Consider the following 27141-nt stretch of genomic DNA (forward strand, 5'->3'; position numbering starts at 1 on the left):
CACAATAAAGGTGCCCAGTTTTATGCAAGATGCTTTTGAGAATCATATATAACGCTTATGATTTTTTAAAATTGTTGTGAAGTATTGGTTTGCAAAATATTGACTAGGCACTGTGGCTCACGCCTGTAATCCCAGAACTTTGGGAGGCCAAGGCAGGTGATCACTTTAAGTCAGGAGTTCAAGACCAGCCTGGCCAACATGACAAAACCCATCTCTACTAAAAATACAAAAATTAGCCAAGTGTAATAGCACGTACCTGTAGTCTCAGCTACCTGAGAGGCTGAGGTATGAGAATCACTTGAACCTGGGAAACAAAGGTTGCAGTGAGCTGATATCATGCTACTGTACTCCAGCCTGGGCAACAGAGTGAGACTGTCTCAAAAAAAAAAAAAAAATATATATATATATATATATATGCACAAGAATCACTTGGGGAGTTTACTAAACACATAGACTCCTTTCTCCTTTCCTCTCCCCTTTTTCTCTTTGGGACTTTGATACAGTAACTATGGAATGGGATCTGGGAATCTGCATTTTAAACAAACAGATGCTTGGAGACCTATGCTGTCCTTTGAGACACCTGTTCTAAAGGCATGGTCTTTTTACTATGAAGTTTGCATTAAAAATCCATTAGGATGGATTAAAAAAATAAAACTTTAGGGCCAGGCGAGGTGGCTCACACTTGTAATCCCAGCACTTCAGGAGGCCAAAGCAGGCAGATCACCTGAGGTCAGGAGTTCAAGACCAGCCTGGACAACATGGTGAAACCCTGGCTCTACTAAAAAAAATACAAAAATTATCTGGATGTGGTGGCAGGTGCCTGTGATCCCAGCTTCTTGGTAGGCTGAGACAGGGGAGTTGCTTGAACCCAAGTGGTGGAGGTTGCAGTGAGCAGAGATTGCACCATTGCACTCCAGCCTGGGCAACAGAGTGAGAATGCATCCAAAAAAAAAGAAAGAAAAAAATAGAACTTTATTTTTCTTAATAAAAGAAAGAAATCTCAATTTCACTTTAATAGGATTTGTTTAACTGATTGACCTGGTTCCCTCTCTTGAGTTCTTATGTCAGGTGGCCAATGCACATGCATGGACCCACAGATATTCTTGAAAGAAAGTATGGGTGCTGCCTCTTCCCTTCAACCGTGTATTTGCTCTTTATACACTACACTGTAATTTGCAACTATGTGGGTTTTACCATATAGTTGTAATTGAAGGAATCCTCCTAAAATGGAGGAGTGGCATGATTATATTCCTGAAGAGAAGCCACAGATTGAAGGGAGAGCACTGCTAAATGATGTTTTTCCTATTCATTGTTCAAAGAAAAGATTTCATCAATCATATGAGTCAGACACAATGATGATCTAATCAGATATTTAAAACATTGGCTCAATAATTTTAAATGATCAGAAATGTTACTGGAAAATAGAGATCTAGCCACAGTAACAGCAAGAGCAAACCTTATTTTGATTGTATATTGTACCTGTAAATTAATTAGTAAAAAGCTGAAGTCTTCAGGATGCTGGGCACTTAAAATCTAAGCATCCAGAATATCATTAAAATAATTTTAATTAGAGATATGATTTGTAAATAAATTAAAATGCATATATGATGGTAATATTTTGACAGCAATTTTACTGGTAAATGTGCATTGTTAAAAATAATAAGCCTCTTCTTTCAAGTAGGGCTATTCAAAATGTAGTCCATGAACTGCTGGTGGTCATCCACTATTTGTTACATGCTCAAGAATAATATGGCAATAGCAGTCAGCATTCAGAAGCTTTTAGAGCAATTTGGTAGAGTAATTTCCTGCCCATCGAATCTAATCATAAAGAAATTAAGCTTCTACTTTGATTGTTTTTGGCTTCTTATTTTTCTAATAATTTATTTTTGTTTTGTTTTAACCAAAATAGCAGTGTATGATGGATAGGAAATTGAAAAAAAATATTTCACCACAGACAATTTGAAAAACATTGTTTTAAAGCATAGAAAACAATTGTAATTTACATAGAATTTTCTAATTTATTTTATAAATTAGCATAGTCTTGAAATCGAAATCTAACAAATACCCCACAATAAGAAATCTACAAGCAATTGTAAGCAAAATAGTAGCAAATCAATCCAGCCTCAAGTTAAAATACTAATATGCCATGACCAAGTTAAATTTTGTGCTTTTTCCTTTAACTTTTAAACTGTAAATATGGTTTAATTTTTAATAATGTGTTGTTTGTTATTATGCTAATAGCTCAAAAGAGACAATAACATTATTACATTGATAAATATTCATGAAAAATTATTTCATCAAAGCATGCTATTAAGCAGTAATGAGTACAATTTTTCATCATTATATGTTTACTTAGTAGAAAAAAATCTGGATTATTATAAACCAAAACGTTTACAGTGGCTGTTTTGTTTTGATTTATATTTTCTTCCTATGTTTATAGTTATGTTCTAAACATTCAATAATACATTTTTAAGAGACAGGATCTTGCTCTGTCACCTAGACTGGAGCGCAAGGGTACCATCATAGCTCACTTTAGCCTTGAAGTCCTGGGCTCAAGTGATCTTCCCACCTCAGCCTCACAAGCAGCTAGGACTACAGATGTGTACTACCATTCCTGGCTAACTTATTTAATTTTTTGCAGAGATGGGGTCTTGCTATATTACCTAGACTAATCTCAAACTCCTAGCCTTAAGCCATTCCCTTTCCTTGACCTCCTAAAGTGCTGGGATTACAAGCATGAGCCACCGTACCTGGACTATAATATATGTAATTTTAGGTAATAAGTTTAAAAAAAGAATAGTCTTTAAAGGTATAAAACATTATGTGTGCCCAGAGTTTAAGTTTCTATAAAACGTGTAAGGATTTAATATTCCTCACTTAACGGTTTACACATTTTCCACTAGCTTGTTTTGGAAGTAATTTACTCCATGGCTCATTTTAGTTTCTTCTTCAGGAATGAGCAATTTGCAATTGACAAAAGCAATAAAAAAAAAATTGAAAAAAAAATTAGTATTTCTCAAACTGCTGTGCATTACATTTATTTGCCTAACAGACTTTTTTGTTCTTTGAAAAGCATGAAGTCTATTCCCTTCCCACCCTTTGGCCTTATTTACTTCCTAGGCAACAGGGTGGTAGTTCACCTTCTTCCTTTGAAATTTCCCTCCCTGTGATGGGTGTGCCTTCTAAATCAGTTCATTTCTTTATGCCATTACTTGGAATTTCTGACCTTCTTTATTGACTACCTGCCAAATGCTTTTTGCCATAGTTCTGGTCATCACTAATCACTCTTATCTTTTTTCCTTAAACATTTAAATCACATGATGGCATGTGACCCTGGACAGAAACTTGTGCCAGGGTTGCAAGTGGCTAAAGACCTTGACTGGTGAGATTTGGGAAACATTTTGAAGGTAGAGCTTGCAGGATTTGTCGGATAAAATGTGGATGTGAGAGAATAGTGTGTAGTTCAGGATGGCTATAATGATTTTGGCCTGAATAACTGGAAAAACGGAGCTGGTATTTACCGAAATGGGGAGAACTGTGGGAAGGATTTGGGTGGGAAATGAAAGTTCCACTTTGGACATATTAAGTTTGAGTGCGTTCTATATATTCAAGTGCACATAGAGAGTAGACTGTTGAAATTTGGATTTGGAGTTAAGTGGAGAGATTAGTGTTGAAGATAAAATGTGAGGCTTGTTGCTGAATGTGGCATCTAAAGCCAACTGGTGTGGGTGAGATCATTTGTAGGTGAGCACTGAGCAAGTGCTCTGTTGCATCCTGAGGATGGGAACCGGGGCTTGCTGCGTGGCCACATGATCTTTGCAGTCACACAAGACCTCTTGCTGAGGAGGGATTCATGCTTGATTGAATGTTCTGCTCTCACTGTCTTGAAGCTGTTAATAATTTTTTGACAAAGGCCCTGCATTTTCATTCTGCACAGCACCCTGCAAATTATGTAGCAGGTTCTGGTTGGAAACATAAGGATCCAATCTCATGAAAGCAAAGAGCCAGTGAAGTAGCCTGGAAACCAAGGAAGTATAAAAGTGTAAAACCAAGGTGTCATAAAAGCCAAGGAAACAAACAGTGTGATGATGGACGGCATGACCTACAGTCCCAAGAAGACGCTGCAAGGTCATGCTACCTCAGGACTGAACATCGACCATTGGATTTAGCAACTTGCGTATGCTTGTTGCCCATGGTGGGGTAGGTTGAAGAGGGAAGAAAAGAACAAATGTTGAATGTGAGCAACTCTTGAAAGCACTTTTCTTGGAAATGGGAAGCTTAAAATTGGTACAAGCCGAGAAAGATACAGGGTCAAGACAGGGTTTTTTAAGATGGAGATATGTGTTATAAATGAAGTAGTAAGCATCCTCTGCGGAATCTTTAAAGAACATTCCAATATGGCTGTGGGGATTACACTGGGGAGGCATATAAATTAAAGGATTTACTGTACTCACAAGTTCTAAAGAGGGAGGAACACCGTATCTTGTAGGGGTTCACCTGGGGGGGAGCACCTAGGGAGCAGGCTCAACCAAGCAGATGAGACAAGAGCAAGTGGGGACCTGTGGACAAGTGCCCTGCTTGAACATCAGGGTGGGATTTGCCAGCAACGTCAGGAGGGAATATCATGGGTGTGCTTGAATGTCACTAGGCCATGGTCAGGGGAGAGCAAGAAGGGGGACTTGTGGCAGGACCAGCCTTGTCACATTGCTGCACCTGGTCATCCAGGAAATGTGCCCACAGCCTGTTTCTCTGGAGACGTAGAGGAATCAGAAAAATGGGACTTTTTAAAAGTTGCAATTCAAGATGTTGTGGTACATCATTTGTCTTGGCAATGACCCATTAAGAAAGAAAAAGAAAAGATGAGGCAGGAATGGAAATAATTCCAGGAGCAAAGTCTTTGAGGAGGAGTGGGAAACAGGTTTCAATGCAAAGTAGTGGGTTGGCCCTAGGAGACGTGAAAGCCAAGTGCATGGAGACAGATGCCTGTGCCTGCTGTGTTTTGTGGAATGATCCATTCTGATTCCTTCTTTATAAAAATCGAAGCCTTCAGCTGAAAGTGAGAAGCAGAGAGGAAATGTTGAGATTTGAAGAAGAGAAGAATGTGAAACAGTCATCTAGGAGGAAGGGCAAACAAGGAGACCAGGACCGACAGGCAGTGCAAGGGCTGCTAAACAGCTTCACAGCGAAGCGGCTGAAATATGAACTTCGACTGTCTCTGGTGATTATTTCTTTTTTGTAATTTTCTAATTTTCCAGATGTTCCCAACTAGGCATATATTACTTCCATGATTATCTTTTTAAAACCGTTATAGAGAGGTTAAAAAAAAAATAGGGCATATTATGCATGAGAGAGAGACTAGGATTTTGGAGAGGTGAGTGGGGAATCAGAAAGACACAGGAAACCTTATTCTGTCTGCCTGTAAAAGCAATGCTTGCAATATATAAAGAGGAGTCCAGTTTTCTGCAGAAATGTACAGAATATTCTTGACCTTTATTCAGACCATCAGATTTACTCCATTTCTAGGTCTGAGCCACCCATTGTGTTTCTTAGTTGAGTTTGAGAGACTGGTAGGCCAAGTGGTGGAAACGTCCCAAGTTTTGAAACGAGCCCATTCTGGGCTCTGCAGTGGTGAGGTGCACTCTCATCCCTGCCGTGTTTTAGTAGAAAGCCTGGTGAGGCTTAATCAGGGACTGTGAAAACATCTCTCACACCAGAACCTCACTAATCTTGTAAAGTTTGCTTGCTTGTTAAAATGATTAAAAGTAAACATGAGAAGTTGAGGTCCTTGATATCTGTTTTCAGAGTGTCTTGGCCACTTCCTATTTATTAAGTCTTAACAGATTTGCCTGATATTTTTTTTTAATTTCAAATCAAGGTCACTGTTCTGAAAGGGAATTTCAGAGGTAATACGTTGTTATTAAAGGATTGTTGCTAATTCCAAAACATATTCACCCTGTTAGACTCTGTAATATTATCTCATACGTGCTTTTATTTTAATCTGTGATTGATGGGGTGATGAGCAGGGAGTTTCAGGGCAACATTGTAAACTAAGTTCTTCTGAGCTGTTTCCCCTCATCTTTCTGTTGAAATCTTTATTGGGATCATAAATCTCAGCTCTCAGAAGAAGATGTGGGAATTAGATCCTATGACTGTCAAAACACCACGTGGAGCTCAGCTGTGTGGACGCAGAGTAATTCTGTGTGGGGTGTGAGGTCGGGTGTGTGTTGGGAACCCAAAGGGTGGTGACTTGAAGATTTCAGAGCCAGGGGCAGCTAACGAAGCCAAGACCTGAGTTTTACACTAGCACAAAGGAGGACAGATTTTTATCTGGTGATGGAAATAATATTTAACCTAGCAATATGTATTTGGATGATTTCATACTTTCTTCTTGAAATATACAAACCCTTTGATGAATTTCTTTCATCTTTAAACTCTTTCATAATGAATCTCTTACATAATAAATCTTTTGAATATATTTTGCAGTCTTTGTATTCATACACCAATGTAAATTCTTAAGAGGACAGAATATTTATTCCAAGTTCATATGTTATTACTATTGAAAACAAGGACATGATAGATACAGAGTACTGCATAAGCACCGGGTCTGAATTAAAAACTACGCTTGGGAGACACCAACAGAACTGTCTTCAAGTCAGTTTAAGGAAAATACTTGCAGCCAGGCACTTCTTTCCCTGAAGTAATATCTATGATTTCTTAGTAGACGGCCTGAAGTGGCAAGGTAAGAGCTTTTGTTATTGTAAGTGAAAAGCTCAGGATGTGACTGGGCGTGGTAGCACATGCCTGTATACTGCCCTCAGGAGGCTAAGGCAGGAGGATCTCTTGAGGCCAGGAATTTGAGGCTATAGTACACTACCATCACTCTTGTAAATAGCCATGGCACTCCAGCCTGGGCAGCATAGTGATACCCCTATCTTTAAAGATAAAAATTTTAAAAGTTCCAGATATACTTAGAAGCAGATTTTTCAAATCCCGTGGGGAAGGGCTCAAAGAACATCATGATCAATATCCAGCTGACGATGATTAAAGCATCATCTTTGGAAGACGATACACTGAAGATAAGGAATCTAATCTTATTGCCCGAAACTCTTTGCAGTCAGGCAGCTTAACTGAGTGTGTTTGAGAAAACGATTGCCTCATTTATCATATTTGTGCAATGAAAATAATACCTACATTGTGCACATGTGGAATTTATATAAGAAACTATTTTCTGTATCTACTTAGCTCCTGGATATAGTACAAGTTTAAACATTGTGGTTTATTATCTGGTTCCTGAAAGACGGCACCAATGGCCAAATGGTCACCAAAGCTATCCCTTTAGAATTAGAGGATCATCCCAATTTTGTGGACAACATGTGGGTCTAAGCACCCATAGCATCTGTCAGCCTGTCCTCTCTCCTTTTTTAATGAGCAAAACAGGAATTCTGTTGTGATTGAAAAAGCTTCTATCCATCCCCGCAATCCTAGATGCTTTGGGATGCCTGCAGAGAAGTGGCAGGCTTTTTTCAAACACTGATGGAGTAAAACACTGCAATTACTTCTCTTTTTACATACCTAGCATAAAAGACTGATCTCAGGCTTTTTGAGGGGATCGGGTGGTGACCCTCATCTGTGGATGAGGCTACATAAGTCATGGAATCCAGGTAGGGTAAAGCTCTGGGTCCCATGTGGCTGGCCGGAGAGTCAGCCACTGGCTCAACTCTGGCCTTTCAGGAGCCTGGCAGTTGAAGAGGACCTCAGCGTGATTAGATAGAGAACTATAGAAGCGGAGAGTCAAGCGAGCCCCTTCCAGATATTACAGTCCCCTAAAGCATTAGTGACCTTTTTGCCTAAAGCTGATACAGAGAAACTTTTGGTTCAATGACCTTCAAATCATCACAGCTGTTTGGAAAGGCTTTGGTCATAGAAGCTGGCAGTACTTACTTCCAAGTATTTCAATGATGTCTATCATTTTAACAGCACCTGTCTTTAACCCTGCAGACACACTCCAAATATGTTAACAATGATTAACTTTAGATCCTGAGGTTTTCTTATGAGCACAGCTGTGGCCACTTTAGCGTCCAGCAAAGCATTTCTTTGGCGAGTGATTTAGGGAGGGGTGGAAAGTGGAATGGAAGAAGTCTCTGGAAAGTCTTTAACATTGGGGCGTATTTTCTCCCTGTTTGACTCCAAGGAATTCCCACTCATGGAATCTGGCCTATCATAAAGAACTTTTTCCTTTTGTACTTGATTCAACTTAGTAAATTATGTCAACCAGCTATGGTGAATGATGAGTGTTCCTCAAACCACAGAACAATAGACTTCATCGTTGAAGCTCTAAAAGAGCAGGAATCTGTCTGCTCCAGTTCCCTCCTGCTGGGCACCATCTTCTAGCTCAGCTGGAGCCCGTCTTTCATAATTCCTCCGCTAGAGCAAGTCCTTTTTTACTGAACTCTAGGACACCTGACATGCATTCCTCTTCTAACTGCCTTTGTTGGCCAGAATGCTGAATGAACATCACTGAACTAACATCTCCTTAAGAAGACATTTGTCATCAAAGAGGCAAATCCTCAATGAGGACAACCCTATCTTTACAAAGTCATGCCTAAACCAGCACAATTTAAAAGATTCAGAGCTTTTAAACCTTTTTAGAGGTGGGTTTCAAAAAACCAATTTGCCCCACTAAATCCATGGTAACTGGCACACGAGATGGCATGAGAATGAGAAGTATTCCTTTTAGCTATACTCACGATGGTCGGTGTTCTTGTCCCCTGACCACATCACAAATCGTCAAATGTTGGTGCACCACCATATCCCATATTTCACAAATCTGATTTTGTCTTAAATAATTATACTGTTCCCAGAGCTCACAACTCTCTTTTTCTAAACTACATTTCTCCTGGAGTTGTCTTCACACAAAGGTCTCTTCCCAGTTTTCTTCTAATAACAGTGAATTTATTTTTTCTCTCTGCTAGGCACACCGCCACCCTCTCCGAACTTGCTCTTCACAGTCACCGTCATTGCAGTGTTGCTTCACTCCATGTATGCCATTTCATTTCCCTTCCCGCTTCCACTCCCTAGAACAGACAGTCCTGGCTTTGCACGCTCATGGGGAGCCACAGAGACGACTGTGCAAGAGAAGCTGGAATGTGACCTTGCTCATCAGAGGGGAAAGTTACAATTGTTCTGGGACCTTTAAAAATATTTTGTTAACACATTAAAAATTCTTTTGTTGTAGGTTATAAATGTACAGGAAAAATTTTTAAATCATAAAACTAATAATTGTTTATCATACTATAATTTAAAACATCAGAAACATGAAACAGTATTTTCTTTGTAAAAATCTTACGGAGCCCAGTTTGAATGAGGTTGGCCCTCCTCTTCTCATTGTATGACTTGCTGTATGGCGTGAGCATCTCAACTATGCCTCGTAAACTGTCATACTCCTTTCCAAGTCTGAATCTGCTTCCAACTCTCTGTTCTTTGTGCTTTCAACGTCATTAAACACCACTGAGAGTTCCTTTAATGTGAATTTTCTGGCCAGTGTAAGTTTCCCAGGACTTCTTTATCCTAAAATGAAAGAACACATCCATTTTCATTTATGTTGTTAAGTTTGCCTTCCCTAAGTTCCTCCAGTGTCTGAAACAGTGGCAATATTCCCTCTAATAGCTATTTATTCCTTAACTCCATTAAGATTCAACTTGAATTTCACTTTCAGAGTGTATTAGGTTCTGCAGAGAAGCATTATACCCACACACACACACAGATTTATTTTATCTTATATATATGAAGATTTATAATACATATGAAAATTTACACATATGCATGAAGATTTCTTTTATTATGGAAATTGGCTTACCTAAACCTGGGTATAACATAATTATAACCATTTTCCTGGTCATCCCAAGCACTTGTACTTATATCTTAAGATTTCATCTCTATTAAACTCCAGGGGGTAACAGATGTTCTTTAACCCTCTGCAGGGATAGAGAATTGAGGCTGCTTTGAAACTGCTGTTCACAGTAAACTTCCATAGGAAGAGATAGAAGACTCTAGATGTTTTTAAATCCTGAACTTTCTGGGCATCTTGTCTGGGTGATATATCTGCAGGAAAGTTTATCCTAAGAGCTGTCCTTTGTGTTTCCTTGGCTTTCTTCACACGTTATCTTCAAACACTTCCATATCTGGGAGACTGACTGCTGAGCTCCCAAGTTGGAACACACAGAGTTCTCAAACATGTCGCTTTGTAGGCGACATCAACGAAGGTACTTCTGCCTCATGTCCTATCGGCCGCTTGTCAGTTTGGAGTCTGGAAAGAGCAATCCTGCCTTGCTTATTTAGGTGACATCAACGAAGGTACTTCTGCCTCATGTCCTATCTACCGCTTGTCAGATTGGAGTCTGGAAAGAGCAATCCTGCCTTGCTTATTTAGGCGACATCAACGAAGGTACTTCTGCCTCATGTCCTATCTACAGCTTGTCAGATTGGAGTCTGGAAAGAGCAATCCTGCCTTGCTTATTTAGGCGACATCAACGAAGGTACTTCTGCCTCATGTCCTATCTACAGCTTGTCAGATTGGAGTCTGGAAAGAGCAATCCTGCCTTGCTTATTTAGACAAGGATACCTCTTTCCTTGGTACTGCTATAGAGAATGTCAATGTCTCTCATTCACAGTCTCCTTCGATCGCTGGGAAATAGGACAATATCCCTAAATTTTTCTTTATATAACATGAAACTAGAATAAACAAGCAAAGCCTTTTTTGTCTGTTTATTCTGAGCTCCCAAAGAAAAACAATAGTGTCCAGCTGGTGACATTTTGCGACTGTCTTGACCAATTGAGTATAATGGAAGTAATACCAGTGTGCCTTCCAAGGCTAGATGATAAGAACACCTTGCACTTCTGCCTTGTATATTTAGGACATTTGTTCCTAAAACCCAGCTGCTATACATGCTGTGAAGAAGGGCAGGAAAACCCACGCACAGAGACTGTGCATAGGCAATTTGGCCAATAGTCCATCTGAAGTCCCAGCCAATAATCAGCACCAACTACCAGAAGTGCGAGTGAAGATGCAAGCAGATGATTCCTGCCCCCAGCCATTGTCACCCCTAATCCTTGAGTCTTAAGCAAATGCCCCCGATGTGGCATAGCAGACATATAAGCATCCGTCCTGTGTCCAGACTAAATTCCTGACTCATAAAATCTGTGAATACAACTGTTGTTGGTTTTTTTCATTTCATTTTTTCTTTTTTTTTTTTTGGCGGAGTCTTGCTCTGTCTCCCAGGCTGGAGTGCAGTGACATGATCTTGGCTCACTGCAACCTCCCTCTCCTGGATTCAAATGATTCTTGTGCCTCAGCCTCCCAAGTAGCTAGGACTACAGGTGCGCATCACCAGACCCAGCTAATTTTTTGTATCTTTAGTAGAGAAGGGGTTTTGCCATGTTGCCCAGGCTGCTCTCAAATTCCTCAGCTCACACAATCCTCCTGCCACGGCCTCCAAAAGTGCTAGGATTACAGGCGTGAGCCACCACACCTAGCCCCAATGTTGCTATTTTTAATACAATTGTATGCTACTGAGATTGGGGTGGTTGTTACGCGGCAATTGCAACCGGAACAAGAACACTCGACTCTATAATACACTTGAAATTATATGAGTTTTAAGATGAGTAAATTATCTTTCCTTCTGCATGCTTTCTAATATGACCACAATGCATACGGATGATTTGTGAAGTCAATAGGGACATAGTGAATGACTGATTCCATGTGGGTCTGCAATGCTGCATTGGTTTCCCATTCTTAGATGCTAGTGAGAAGAGGCTGTGAAGCATTAATTGGTCCCCTTCTCTCATCCACGTAATGATAGCACTGGTATCGCATTACCTTTACTTGTGAACGTGTTGCATTAAGAAATTTCTTTAGAAGTAGTTTCCAAACTGTATCAGAACGTGACGTGATCATTTCCTACCCTCACCAAGTATTCCCAAGATGTAGAAGTCTCCTTATTCTTTGTAGCCAAACGGTTAATCCTGGGAGAGGCCTATTTGGATTCTTTTTTGTTTCGTTAGTCTTTCTTTTTTTCTTTTTTCTTTTTTTTAGGCAGGATCTCGCTCTGTCACCCAGGATGGAGTGCAGTGGCACCATTACTGCTCACTGAAGCCTTGACCTTCCAGGCTCAGGTAATCTTCCAGCCTCAGCCTCCTGGATTGCTGGGACTACAGGTGTGCACTTCGAAGCCTGGCTAATTTTTTGCAGTTTTTCATAGAGATGGAGTTTCTCCATGTTGCCCAGGCTGGTTATGCACAACTCCTGGGCTCAAGAAATCCACCCACCTTGGCCTCCCAAAGTGGGCCACCTTTCATTTCCCCCTCTCATCTTCTGATTCTGTGCTTGAACTGAGGTACTGAGAGATTAAGAACCTTTCTGACCAAAGTCAAATGAGCCATCCAGTTGGTTCTGGTCCTCAGAAGGATCAGAGGCAGCCTAAATAGAAAGCAAGGGTCAATGCAACCACCAGTTCACCAAACAAAGCCGAAACATTGGCATCAAGGAATAAGCCAACTGCTGACCTAAGTACAGGCACCAGAAGTTTCCTGTTTTTGAATTCAACACATTATTGCCACGAGGCAATTCTAAGTCATTAATTAATCTATAGCAAGTGAATGCAACTTATTCTTCCATCTTCTGGGGTGGGAAAGCGTTTGCCATTTTCAGAGTAAATTGATCTGGGTTAGAAGGGAGCCCCCACAGCATCAGCAGAAAGCAAATTCTACAGTCAAGTCTCATAACCATACATTTTAAGATCAAGAAAAAAAAGGAAAGTTTCACATATGAGATAAATTAGAGGCCAAGTTGTTACTTTCTGTGTTCTTATAATCGGAAAGAAGGTAGTCTCAAAAAATCTTTTTTTTAAAAAAAAAAAGTTGTCTTGATCATTTTGACATGAAATAGCTGGAGATTAGTGGGAGAAATGGCACTTGGAGGAATAAAAAAATGAAAATAACCAAAATTACATCTTTGTTACATGAGGGGCCAAAACCAGAAAGCTTCATACAAGATTTTGTGTCTTGGCAACAAGTATTGCCCTAACCCCATAGAATGTCACTGCAAACATATGTTATCAATAACAAACAAATCAGGGCCCGAATGTCGAAGATCTGTCCTTCCAGACTTTAGATACAGATTCTCTTTCTCACAGATCTGAAATGCATGTTCATTCTGAACTCTGGCTGTTTTTTGACCCTTTTGCTGACCTGAAAAGGTTACGTAGCTAGAATAAGACTGAAACTAGCTCCTGGAACATCCCTCAGAGTGGCCAAAATGTTTTCTTTGTGACTGTAAAACAGTTCTGGTTCACGGTGCTTTCTGTAATAGAGCTTTCTAGACTATTGAATTCTACAGTATTTTCCAGTATAATCCTTTTCAATTTCTGTCTCAAGACTTGAATTAGGCTCTTTCAAGAGGGCTTAAGCACACTACCAGTTGATGGCATTATGCTGAGCCTCCAAATTAGACTTTGGTACCAGAAACCAGAAATGGGAGACCATGTCTACTATCTGTCTCATTTTTAGTGGTCTTTGTGGTCTGCATGGTCAAAACATAAAAGCTTTAATTAAGATGGTAGAAATGGAGAAAAAAATCATGAGAGGACTTGCTGACATTCAGAAAGTAGGTTGTAGAAAAGAGGAAGCAAAGCTAAGGCTTCTGAGTAACTGGACTAACGCTATGGTGCCTAACTGAGGTGAAGGGTGATTTAGTTGTGGATGGTTACATGCTAAACTAAAAAAAAATAATGTATTAAAGTAAGGCAAACATTCTAAGACTTGATCATAATATCTTGATTTGATTTTTTTAAAGAAGTCTACGTGAAGCACCTTAATGATAAATTGCTGAAGGAATTTCTGTTAGTAAGAGAAAAAGCATGGCTACGTTCACTGATGGTATTCAGTGCTGTTCTGGTTTTATTTCTAGTGCAATATGACAAGAAAAATAAGATATACATATTAAAATTAAACATAAATTCCACAGCCACTGATACCATTTTCAGAAAATGAAATAAAAAATTAATAAAAACCATGCAGTAAGAGGACAAATAAAAGACAAAATGAAATTCAAAAGAGTTCTCATGAATCAGACTTAATCAAATTGAATTTGTAAAACCAAAAAGTTTCCATTTACATTGAAAACTCTAAAATATCTCGATATGCACTTAGAAAAAGTAAGTATTACAGAATGTTACTTAGATTATAAAATTTAATTAGGCCAGGCACGGTGGCTCAAGCCTGTAATCCCAGCACTTCGGGAGGCCGAGGCAGGTGGATCACAAGGTCAAGAGATCGAGACCATCCTGGTCAACATGGTGAAACTCCGTCTCCACTAAAAATACAAAAAATTAGCTGGGCATAGTGGCGCATGCCTGTAATCCCAGCTACTCGGGAGGCTGAGGCAGGAGAATTGCCCGAACCCAGGAGGCGGAGGTTGCGGTGAGCCAAGATCGTGCCATTGCATTCCAGCCTGGGTAACAAGAGCGAAACTCCGCCTCCAAAAAACAAAAAAACAAAACAATAAAAAAAAATGTGCAAAAAGCCCTCACATGTTCACCAAAAGACACATAAAAATGTTTATTCCTCCATTATTTGTAATATCTCAAATTTTAAAATGCCACAAATACTCTCCAGAAGTACAATGGGTAAGTAAACTGCCGCACATTTATCTAGTAAAATATTATACTATAGGTTATGGGAATGCACAAAGTGTTGTGATACACAGTAATATGGATGACTCCTAATGTTGAGCAAACCAAGACAGGAACAGAACATGTAATTTACAATCTCAGTTATAAAGTCCAAAAACACATAAAATTAACATACAATGCTAGAAAGCAGGATAAAGTCAAGGAATATTTGTGGCAGGAATGGAGAATGAAGGAAACCTCCAACGGGCTGGTAATGTGCTATTTCTTCAACTGAGTGCTGTTTTATTGAGTATATTCACTTTGTAAAAATTCATCAAGTTATACACTTGTGATTTGTGCAATTTGGAATATGAATGTTACACTTCAGTAAGATTTTTTTAATTGTATTTTAGGTTTTGGGGTACATGTGCAGAATATGCAAGATAGTTGCATAGGTACACACGTGGCAGTGTGTTTTGCTGCCTTCCTCCCCTTCACCCACATTTGGCATTTCTCCCCATGCTATCCCTCCCCAGCTCCCTGCCCTATTCCCCCCAATAGATCCCAGTGTGTAGTGCTCCCTTCCCTGTGTTCATGTGTTCTCATTATTCATCACCCGCCTATGAGTGAGAATATGCGGTATTTCATTTTCTGTTCTTTGACAAGATTTTTTTAAAGCATAGCTATATCTTGTGCATACATGGAAATCTGGAAGTGTATACCCCACAGTAAATTAGGAATCTGCAATCTTTTTCTATAAAAGGCCAGTTAGTGTATATTTTCGGCTTTGTAGCAGCAGAACTACACAGTCTTTGTTACAACTACTCAATTTCCCTGTTGTTATGTGAAAGCAAGCATAGACAATGCATAAATGAATGAGTTCTACTGAAATTCATTTACAAAAATAGTTGAAATACTGTAGTTTTCTAGTTCCTAGACTGAACTGTTCATAGTGGTTACTTCTCGTGCTAGGGTTTGGGGGAAGAGTGCCGTTTCCTCTTTGCAAGTTTCTAAAGTGTCTCATATTTTAAAATTAGCAATTTATTTAAATCATCTACCTTTATTAGAAGCTTATTCTTACAAATGTTTTCCTGAAACAACAAAAAAGATTGTATCTAAGTGCAGTCAGTGGATGTAATGCAAATCTGGCACAAGTTAGGCAGCAATGTATTCAGCATATTATATGTCACCTAAAATGTCCCAAAGAGTATAGAACATGTTCTTTCCAATTGATAAGAAATGTATCACATCTGTTAACCATAAAAAAAGCCCTACTCACCAAGGTGCTTTGTCTATAATAGTAATTTTCCATTTTAAAATCAGGTATTGGCCATGACTCCCATAGTATCAACTTACCATGTTGTAACGAGAAAGTCATTGCTTTTACTCTTCATATGGGGCATAGGTTTTGATCCAGATGTAAACATGCCAGTAGCATAAATGCACATATGTAAAAAAAACTATGATTCATGGACTAAAGTAGCATTCACAAATAAGCTGCATTGCTTTTGGCCTTTGCTAAAATAAGAGTTCAATTGTTTTGCCTTAGCAATAGGAAAACAAATGTAAGCTAGAGACCACGGCTTCTAAGAATTTAAAATCCTCTTGTAGACCCAAGAAATATACAGGTAATAGGTAATTGAGCTTAGACAGTCTGTGCCTGTTATTGTGATATGTATCTGCAAATATTATAAAAATGAAAAAAAAAATGTTGCTTTTCAAAGAAATGTGGTGGATAAGATTTGGAGAAGGGCAGAGGAACACTAGACTCTCGGGACTGGGGGAACACCAGGGAAAACAGAGAACAAACTTCCAAAGAGCATGAGTTGCTCAAAGGACAGCAACATCAGTTTGCTTTGGGGAAAGGCCAGTTTAGAGAACATGGAATTTCTCCCGAGTTCAATGGGAAGACAGTGGGAGATTGAGCAAGGAGTTAATGAGCTCTTAAGAAGACTAATTTTAAGAATATGTGTACAGCTCATGACCTTTTCCCCCACTCCCTTTCAAATACCAAGTTCTACTATTACAAAACTTCAGGCCAGGACCTGAGGCTGGCCCAGGAGCCCAGAGTCTCCAATCAGGGTAATGACAGTATAGAGACAGAAAGGGCAGGTAGTTTACTCTCTCCATCTGAATAATCAATGCTTTTAGCAGAACTGTGGTTGGAACAGGCAACAGTTCATGTTAATGCTGTTTTTTTGATTGTTTGTTTTGATGTTAATCTTTTATCTATATGATTTCTACTAACATATCTGACAGAATTTTATTTAAGCTCAAATCTTGAGTACCTGACAGAAGGTCAAATCTTTATCCAACACATTTCTTAAGTACCACCGTTTTTTGGTAGTGGCCCATTCTTTTAACCCCATTAAACTTCTGCTCTCTGTTTCCAGGCTTCTGGAGCTTGTAAACGGTGTCAGAACTAGACAAAGTCTTTCTGAGGCTTCCCTCTTCTACAGGAGACTTGCTTTGTGTTTTTTTAAATCGATTTCGGATTGTCCTGTGAGAGTACAAGGCTAACCCGGCTGTTATTACGCGGATCTTCGACCCTAAACGACTTAAAATACCTATCATTCCTAACATAATGAATCAGGCAAAACCTAGGTCCTGACATTTTTGGGAGAGGGAGAATATGAGAGGACCTTGTTCTCTCACATTAACAGAGTATTCTTTTTCCTTGGAAGATAGGGGGTATATACGAGAGTGGAAAATAAGACTTTGAATCTATACTAATGGGACATGTAGCAAAAGCGTGGCGACAATTACCTTCAGTAAAGAGGCAACTTCTGCAGAGGCTGACTGTGCTAAAATGATGTGCCTTTGGCAAAGAGACATGATAGACTCCACCGCAGCCGGGGTTACGGAAGCTGAGCACACTAAGTATTGTTTTCCATGGCATACTAGTTTTTTAAATGTTGAAACAATAAAGCTGTTTAACCTTCCGAAGGGTTTCTGGAAAGATGAGATGATGGGTATACATACAAATCAGCTTACTGTCCTGAGAGACCATAACTAAGCCATTTATTTTTGTCAGCTTCTGGCTTACATGGCCATGTTTTGGGAGCAGAAGGGAGTGGTTCATAATTTAATGGGATCCCACCTTTCACCATGGCTCCTACTAACTACTCGGTTTCTGGAGCTTCTGCTATCTCCATCCCCTCATCCTCAGGCTTTTTGAGGACTGTTATTTTACAGCTTACCATTGAAGTTAGGATTGTTTACATGATTTTTAAAAATCTTTTTACTTTTAACCTGCCTATCAAACTGTGACTTTCGTGTAGACAGTATATACTTGAGTCATAGTTTTTTTTCTACTCTGACAATCTTTTTCTTCTACTTGGCATGTTTAGACCATTTACACTTAATGTAATATTGCATTTTGAAAAATTAGGGCTGAAATTTTATTTTTTCTCTCTTAGCTACCTCTGTTTTTTTCTCACGTTTTATCTTTTTGGATTTCTTTTAGGTTACATAAAATTTTTTTCTTTTTGGCATTCAATTTTATCTATTGTGCTTTCTATTATATCTCCATATAGACTTCTTATTGGCTAATCTAGGAATTACAGTATGCATACTTAACTTTTAATCCGCTACTTAAAATCAATACTTTATTACATCAAGTGGAATATAGATTAGTACCTAAAACACAGGTTTTACTCTCCCCCTTTTATGTAGTTGTCTTCTGTATTTTCATATTCATTGAAAATACCATCAGATAATACTAAAATTTTTGCTTTCAATCATCAAACATATTTGAGCTCAAGAGGAAAAAAATAGTCTATGAGAGTTGCCCATGTATTTACCATGTTTGTTGCTCTTTCTTTATTCTCAAAGTTTTAAGTTTTCTTCTGGTATAATTTTCCATCTGAGAAAATTTCTACAGGAATTCTTTTAGGACAGGTCTACTAGCAAAAACTCTCTTAGTTTTATTTCAGCAGAGAATGTCTTTGCTTAATCTTTATTTCTTAAAGATACATTTGCTGCATGTAGAATTCTAAATTGATTGTCCTTTTCTTTCAGCACTTGAAAATTGTTGTGTTACTTTCTTTCCTAGTTTCTCCATGTAGTTTTTGATGACAAATCCAGTTTTTCAAATTGTTTCTCTATGTATAATGCCTTGGCTCTGGCTACTTTCAAGGTATTTTCTTTATATTTGATTCACAGAAATTTGGTTGTATTATGATTTTAAGATATATCCTGTTTGGAATTTACTTAGCTTTTTGAACATATAGATTTAAGTATTTCATCACAAATATGAAAACTTTCTTTTTTTTTTTTAATTTTTTATTGGATTTTAGGTTTTGGGGTACATGAGCAGAGCATGTAAGACAGTTGCATAGGAACACACAGGGCAGTGTGCTTTTCTTTCCTTCTCCCCTTCACCCACATTTGGCATTTCTCCCCAGGCTATCCCTCCCCACCTCCCCCTCCCACTGGCCCTCCCCTTTTCCCCCCAATAGACCCCAGTGTTTAGTACTCCCCTTTCTGTGTCCATGTGTTCTCATTTTTCATCACCCACCTATGAGTGAGAATATGCGGTGTTTCATTTTCTGTTCTTGTGTCAGTTTGCTGAGGATGACGTTCTCCAGATTCATCCATGTCCCTACAAACGACACAAACTCATCATTTCTGATTGCTGCATAATATTCCATGGTGTATATGTGCCACATTTTTCCAGTCCAGTCTATTATCGATGGGCATTTTGGTTGAGTCCAGGTCTTTGCTATTGTAAACAGTGCTGCAATGAACATTCGTGTACATGTGTCCTTATAGTAGAACGATTTATAGTCTTTTGGATATATACCCAGTAATGGGATTGCTGGGTCACTTTCATTCAAATTTATGTTCATTAAATATGCGTTCGACGCTGCATCTTTCTCCTTTATTTCTAGTTCCTTAGTGACATGAATGCTAGATGTTTTGGTATTGCCACTCAGATCCCTAAGGCTCTGGTAATTTTTTGTTTTTAATATTTTTCTCTCTGCTAAATTATCAATGAATAATTCCACTAATCTATCTTCTAGTTAACTGACTCTTTCCTCTGTCATCTCTATTTCATTACTGAGTGTATCCAGTGAATTTTTTTCAGGTTATTTTTACTTCTAAAATTTTTGTTTGGTTCTTTTCTATATTCTTTACTTATTTTCCGAGACTTTCTATTTATGCAGTTATTCCATGAATGTTTGACTTTATATTATGGAGTATTTTTATAGTACAGCATTAAAGTCTGCATTAAAGTCTGTCAGTCAATTCTAACACCTGTGTCATTTTAGCCATCGCGTCAGTCAATTATTTTTTCTCATGTATGTTAAGATTTTTCTGTTTCTTCATGTGCTGAGTAATTTTGGATTGTATCCTGTATAATTTTGAAAATTATATCATAAAACTTTGGGTATGTCTTTTATTAGGCAATCAGTCCAGTTGGAGTCATGTTGCAAGGTCCACATCGCCTTCTGTGGGTGGTGATTTCAATGTCTATTCTGTTTTGAAAGACTTTGTAGTGTTATTTGGATTGGTATTGGATGTGTGTCACCAAGCAGTCAGTCTGAGATCTGGGTAGTGGTAATCCCTTAATTCAATTAGAAAGTTACTGATGTGCTATTTAAGTCTGGTTCCATGTACACACAACTTAGAAGTGAGCCCAGCAGTTCATAAGCAAATGTATAGAGTTCACTTACCCAAATTCCTCTCTCTCCATAATCTGTCTCTACTTTTGCTTCCGTAAATCTCCTTTTACAGGCCTCCAGCCATAAAGCCAGAGCTTTATTTGCCCTTGTCTGCTGCACACTTCCCACAGATACACCCATATTTGGATGAAGAGTCAGGAGGACAGAGAGGGAAAAAAGCAACAGGAGTTCATCCTTCTCTCTTAAGACAGCAGGTTCACTGATCACAGAGAAAGTTTCTTTTCCCTCAGAGTTTAGGCACCTTCAGGTCTCTGCTGCCATCAGTGTCCTTACTGCTACTCCCATGGAGCTGGGATTCAAGATAACCAAAAGAAAATAGTAAAGAAAAGTAAGAAGCTTTCCCCACTCTCTCTGTGCACTCAAAGATTGTTTTTTCTCATATTGAGCCAGAACTAGAGGACTTCCATTGCTCTCTTTCTTTGCTCTCAATACCCACTTCTGGGTGTCAGGCTTCCTTATATCCAGGCTGGCATACAGAGAGTGAAAATGATAAGAGAGCGATTTTGTTTTGGAGAGCAAAAAATGATAAGCTCATTATGGATTTTGCAGCACTTCCAATTCACGTCATCTTCTCCAATCTACCTCCTATTATTGACTTTCAGAATTTTCATATAGCTGCTTCAGGCATTCTTTATGGCTTTTATGGGTACATTCAGTTAGAGAAATAGGATGAAGTTGATCTGTTTTAATTGAAGATTTTAAAAATATCACATCACACAGCATAAAAACAATGAAGTTAACAAGGTGGCATATGAAATTTGGTTGCAAGTAAACATTTGACATATTCATTTCAGGTGCTGAAACTATTCTGATATCTTGCCTTCTACGTGGTAAGAGGTGACAAGAGCCAGATCTTGATTCCCTAGTTCCATGTGGCAGTAAGATTCCCAATGAAAATCAGAATTTATTATTCAGGCTAACTTACTGCTTTCCCGAGCAGTTCAGTCTTGCTTTGGATCTGCTCCCTGTTGGTCACTTTCACATATGAGAAAACACTTAATAATCAAAACTTCCTGATGCAGAATTATCTTCAGATTTAGTGACTTGCTTGGTGGCTGACAAACGCTGCCAGATGGGATGTGACTGGCTTACTGAGTGAAAAACTCACGGGAGCTAAAGGAATAGGAGAGTAACTAAGCATTTTTTCTCACTTACTGAAGAAAGTGAGATTCACTTCTTGGCCTTTATTTTCTGTAGTCATGGGCTATCCATATGCTGCAAACAGTATAAATAGGTAGAGAGTTTACTATCTCTACTTAAATCAGGATTTACTCATCTTGCTCACCACCCCAACTTTTCCTTCCAAACTTTTTTTTTTTTTCGAGAGTGTTGCTTTATTGCCCAGGCTAGAATGCAATCTAAAAATGGGTATTGAAAACCTCTTTTATGCCAATAATTGTGCTTAATAATGGAGACAGGAAAAAATGAGGGAATAAAATAATAAACAAGTAGCCAACCAATATTTCATTTAAACCTGTGAGTAGGTATAATGTGGTACTGATAAGAGTGTATATTCTGTGTATTTAAAGTGGAGAGTTCTATAAATGTTTATTAAGTTCACTTATTCCGGATCTGAGTTCAAGTCCTGGATATCCTTATTAGTGTTCTATCTCGTTGATCTATCTGATATTGATGTTGAAGTCTCCCACTATTATTGTGTGGGAGTCTAAGTCCCTTGATAAGTCTTATGTATCTGGGTGCTCCTGTATTGGGTGCATATGTATTTAGGATCGTTAGCTCTTCTTGTTGCATTGATCCTTTTACCATTATGTAATGACCTTCTTTGCCTCTTTTGTGTTGCTTTATTTATTTATTTTTATTTTATTTTATTTTTTTGGTATTTGGCATGCAGGCACAACAGCACAGTTGTTTTTTTTTTTTTTGAGAGAAGAAAAGAAAAGAAAAGGAGTGAAGGAGACGAAGAAAGAGGAAGAAAAAGAGGGAGAGAGAATGGAAATGTTGCTTTATTCTAAAAAAATGGGTATTAATAATGGCCAATCAATATTTCATTTAAACCTATGAGTAGGTGTGATGTGGTATAGACAGGAATGTATATTTTGTGTATTTCAAGTGGAGAGCTCTATAAATATTCATTAAGTTTACTTGTTCCTTCCAGACTCTTAACACTCCTTTTCTGCTGACTTCTCTGCCTGAGCTCACTCCGCCATTCTAGATGGTCTACTTCCTTGGCACCAAGTCTTACTTACTACTTAGACTTTTTTCATAACTATTAGTGTTTAGGATTTAATAAGAAAAAAACCCACATCTTGAGCCAGAACTAGAGGACTTCCATCGCACTCTCTCTCTTTCTATTCCAATACCCATTTCTGGGTATCGGGCCTTCTTGGACCCAGATATTGGAAAGCAAAAAAATGGCAAACTCATTATAGGTTTTGTAATACTTTGAATTCTAGTCATTTTTGCCAATATATCTGCTATTATTTACTTGTAGAATTTACATATAGCTGCTGCAGGCATTCTTTATGGGTTTTATGGGTGCATTCAGCTAGAGAAATAAGATGTACTTAATCTGTCTTAATTCAATATTTTCAAAATATAACATTACACAGCATAAAAACAAGGTGGCTGTATAGACGAAGTTAACAGGGTGGGATATCAGATTTAGTTGCAAGTAAACGTTTGACATATTCATTTTAAGTGCTGAAAACTATTCTAATATCTTGCCTTCTACATGGTAAGAGGTGACAAGCGCCAGATCTTGATTCCCTGGTTCCATATGGCAGTAGGATTCCCAATAAAGGCCAGAATCTATTATTTTTTAGCTAGGTTAGAATTAGGTGCTTGCAAAACCATTAAAAGCCTGAACTGGCAAAAGACATTCGTTTTAAGTTTAGTGCTACAAAGAGACAGAAGTACTGTCATCCAGAGTCAGTGACATGCAGAAATCTGCTGCAGAGTTTATAACTCCATCATGTCACCCAGAAAGGTGAATGGCAGGAGAATGCAGAAACTACTGCAAAGATTCATGCCTGAGAGATCCACACTTCCACCCACTGTCATAGAGATGGCTTCTGCTTTGTCTGCCTTCTAAATCTTGTGGGAGTGCATCTCCTTGATGGAACCCCACATAAGTTCTCCTGCTGGCTCGGGAGTCTAGGGAATGTCGCTCCCAGGCTTCTAGCTCCAGAAATACAAGAGAACTGAAGGGGGCATGAAGAATATTGAGTATCTGCGGTTAGTATCTAGCAAAGTAATTATGTTTAGTTCTGTTGGAAAACAAAACACGTTTTTCATCTGGCAAGGCAAGGCTGAGTTAGTGGTCATCCTTGCAAATTTCATTAGTCATAACATGTATGATAATCACATAGATGCAATTTTAAGTTCTGATTTTACACATGGTCTGAGGTTAGTTAGTAAAAACAAATAATAACTAGCGAAATCAAAATCCATGGTCACTGTAAAAAATTTAATAATCATTTATGCTACGATTTTTTTTTTTTTTTTTTACTAGAAAGAGATGTGGCATTCTGTCAGTGTTAAGTGATCTGTCTGCCATAAGATCTGGTGCAGAAAACTCTTAAGGCTCAGAGAGTCTACAGTTGGAATAAAGTTTCTGGAAAACATTGGGAGACATCAGGACTCATGAGAAATTGAGCTAATGTGGGTATCTGTGATGAATATGCTTATTTAAAAGATATTAAAACATAGAATATACCCAGAAATCACAGAGAAATATGCTTCTCATAGAATTACCATAAAGAGAGCATGAGGTACATGTTTTTCTTTCTATGAATAAAGGAAGTACATATTCTGAATTGTAAAAATCTGAGCAAAAATTGAAATAAGTGTTTTAACATATGCCAATCTTATTCCTACAGATGTACACACATTATGGCTTTGTTTTGAATAATACTGATTTTACACTTGAATTTACCCATTTTAAAGCTATTTTTCATTTAAAATAAATCTTTAAATACTTTTGCAGTTATCCAAAGTAGAAGAGTACCTCATTTTTTAATCATATGAGAGAATTACTGCAACATTTAGTACAGAGTGAAAGAGTTAGGTTAAGAAACAAGAAAAAGAGTACGTGATGAGGATGCATTTTGAAGTAAAAATAAAATACCTTTTGGAGAAAGGTTAATGCTGAAGATAAAATAATTTCACTTATTTTATCTGAACAGTAGAAATTAACATTTACAATGAAGACTATATTACCAAATTTATTAATTTTTTAAAAACAAGCAAGATGGAGTAAGATTTATGTCTCTGTAGAACAAAATAAATGAAGTAATGTCCAATATGTGTACAAATTTTAGATTTGTTGCAAATATGTTCCCAGATTATAATTCTAACAAAACGATACAAAGCTCCTCATTATCTATTGTATTCCAACATAATTGATCTTGGCAGTTTGCTTATCTGACATGGTCTTCACAGTAAAATTGCTTTATGTCTTGGAGTTAATTTCATACTGCTTTCCCTAGACAGTCTCCACAGTCAAGTGTTGAATGATCGTTTTCCACTCCATAATACTAAAAGGCTAGATGCACTGTACCTTGATCAGAGATGCTAACGGTGATTAAATAGAAATTGTTACTGAAGCAGAAAAGGCCTCAAAGATTCAATGTATCAACCAAGACAGTACTAACTAAACCCTATGTATAAAAAAATTTCTTAAGTTATCATGTCATATTTCACATTTTGAGCATCAGTATGTACCTAAATCTTGATACTGTGGTTACAGTTTGGAAGTCGGGTTGACCCAGTTGCTAGGATAGCATAACAAAAATTAATACAGTAACGTATGGAAATAATCTCATTTAAAACATCTTTTGGATGTGCTTAACTGGAGCTGTTTCCAAGTTTTGTGCTTCTTTAGTTTTCCCTATCAGGAGATCTACCAATGTCATACTTAGATGATGCATGCTCTGCCTGTACTCTTCCAATTTCACTGCATTCTTTTCTATATGTAGAGGGTTGGAAGATGAAGCTGAGTAAATATCTCAGCAGACACAATCAAACAAAGAAATGAAAATAGAAGAAAAGATTATGAGGCCAACCCATGAAGTCCAACATCTGAAAAATGAGAGTTACAAAAAAAAAAATGGACAAAGAGACAGGGAGATGAAATTATCAAAACAATTATACATTTCCCATAATTGAATGACATGACTTTCATGTTTAAAAAGGCTCATCAACTATCTGTTATGATAATTAAAATATGACTCTACAGCCAGTAATGGATTAAATATATCCCTAAATCTAGTGAGATTAAAGAGGTGAAGTACAAAGGAGTTAGACTTTGAACTACTTCACAGCAACAATGGAAATAAGAAGAAAAAGAATGCATGTAAAACGTTAACAACTAATCATCTCCAACTTTGAATTCTATACCCAGCCATTAGACCAATCAAGGGTGAGTATAGAATAATAATATTTTGGAACATTTGCCTTTCATGCAGTTTTTGTTAGAAAATGACTGGACAATAAAATGCACCAAGATGAGTGAATGAACTAAGACCAAGAAAGACACAGGGAATGCAAAACCGTAACTAGGCAAAAGGAATTTCCAAAACGTGAACAAAGGGAAAGCCCAGGATGTTAGCTTTCTAACATCAGGTTTTGGTTAAATCTGTCCCCTCAACCCTGAAAACATTTTTTTTTAATTATATATGAATTTAATATATCAAATAGAAAGCAAAAAACGATGTGTGAAAATTTCAAAAGATTTATATTTCTCTAGTGAGCACAAAAATACCTATTCTGCATTCTTCTCACTTGCCATAAAATATTTAATACTGTGGCTTTTCCCACATGTGAAGTGATTAACTGTCGTATAGAGCCTTTTTACTTCTCCATTTTGAAAAAAACTTTTATTTTAGGTTCCGGAGTATACACGCAAGTCTTTTTTATACAGGCAAACTGTGTGTCGCGGGATTGGGCATACACATTATTCTGTTACCCAGGTAATAAGCATAATAACTGATAGATAATTTTTCTTATCCTCTCCCTCCTCCCACTTTCCACTCTTAAGTAGGCATTGGTGTCTGTTGTTTCCTTCTCTGTGTCCGTGTGTTCTTATTGTTTAGCTCCCACTCGTGAGTGAGAACCTGTGGTATATGGTTTTTTATTTCTGTGTTAGTTTACTTAGGACAATGGCCTCCAGCTCTATCTATGTTGTTGCAAATTACATGATCTTTTTCTTTTTATGGCTGCATAGTATTCCACAACCTCACAGAAATACAAAAAAAGTCTCCCCAGAGACTACTATGAACACCTCTATGCATTCAAACCAGAAAATCTAGAAGAAATGAGTAAATTTCCTGCAAACATACAACCTTCCAAGACTAAACAAGGAAGAAATTGAATCCCCAAGTGGACCAATAATTACTTCTGAAATTGGATCAACAATAGAAAACCTACCAAACAAAAAACAGTCCAGGACTAGATAGATTCGCAGCTGAATTCTGCTAGATGTATCAAGAAGAGCCATTACCATTCCTATTAAAACCATTTCAAAAAACTGAGGAGAGACTTCTCCTCAACTCATTCTATGAATGAGGTCAGTATCATCCTGATAACAAAATTCGAGAGACACAACACACAAAAGAAAACTTTAGGCCAATATTCTTGATAAATATAGATGCTAAAACCTTCAACAAAATACTACCAAATCAAATCTAATAGCACAGCAAAAAGCTCAACTACCATGATCAAGTAGGCTTTATCCCTGGGATGCAAGATTGATTCAACATATTCTAATCAATAAATGTGATCCATCACATAATCCGACCTACAAACACAAACAACATGATTAGCTCAAC

General features: G+C 37.9%; 1 long non-coding RNA gene across 2 annotated transcripts in view; it reads right to left on the reverse strand.

The window, feature by feature from the left end:
* Positions 1 to 5969: 5969 nt before the first annotated feature.
* The window catches only part of LOC144578317 (uncharacterized), a 163152-nt gene continuing 141980 nt past the window's right edge, over positions 5970 to 27141 (reverse strand). For both annotated transcript variants that reach the window (XR_013523827.1, XR_013523826.1), the window contains one exon: positions 5970 to 9567. This is a non-coding gene — a long non-coding RNA (uncharacterized LOC144578317). The remainder of the gene's footprint in view (positions 9568 to 27141) is intronic.

Source organism: Callithrix jacchus, chromosome 11 (assembly GCF_049354715.1).
Source record: "Callithrix jacchus isolate 240 chromosome 11, calJac240_pri, whole genome shotgun sequence".
Taxonomy (NCBI): domain Eukaryota; kingdom Metazoa; phylum Chordata; class Mammalia; order Primates; family Cebidae; genus Callithrix; species Callithrix jacchus.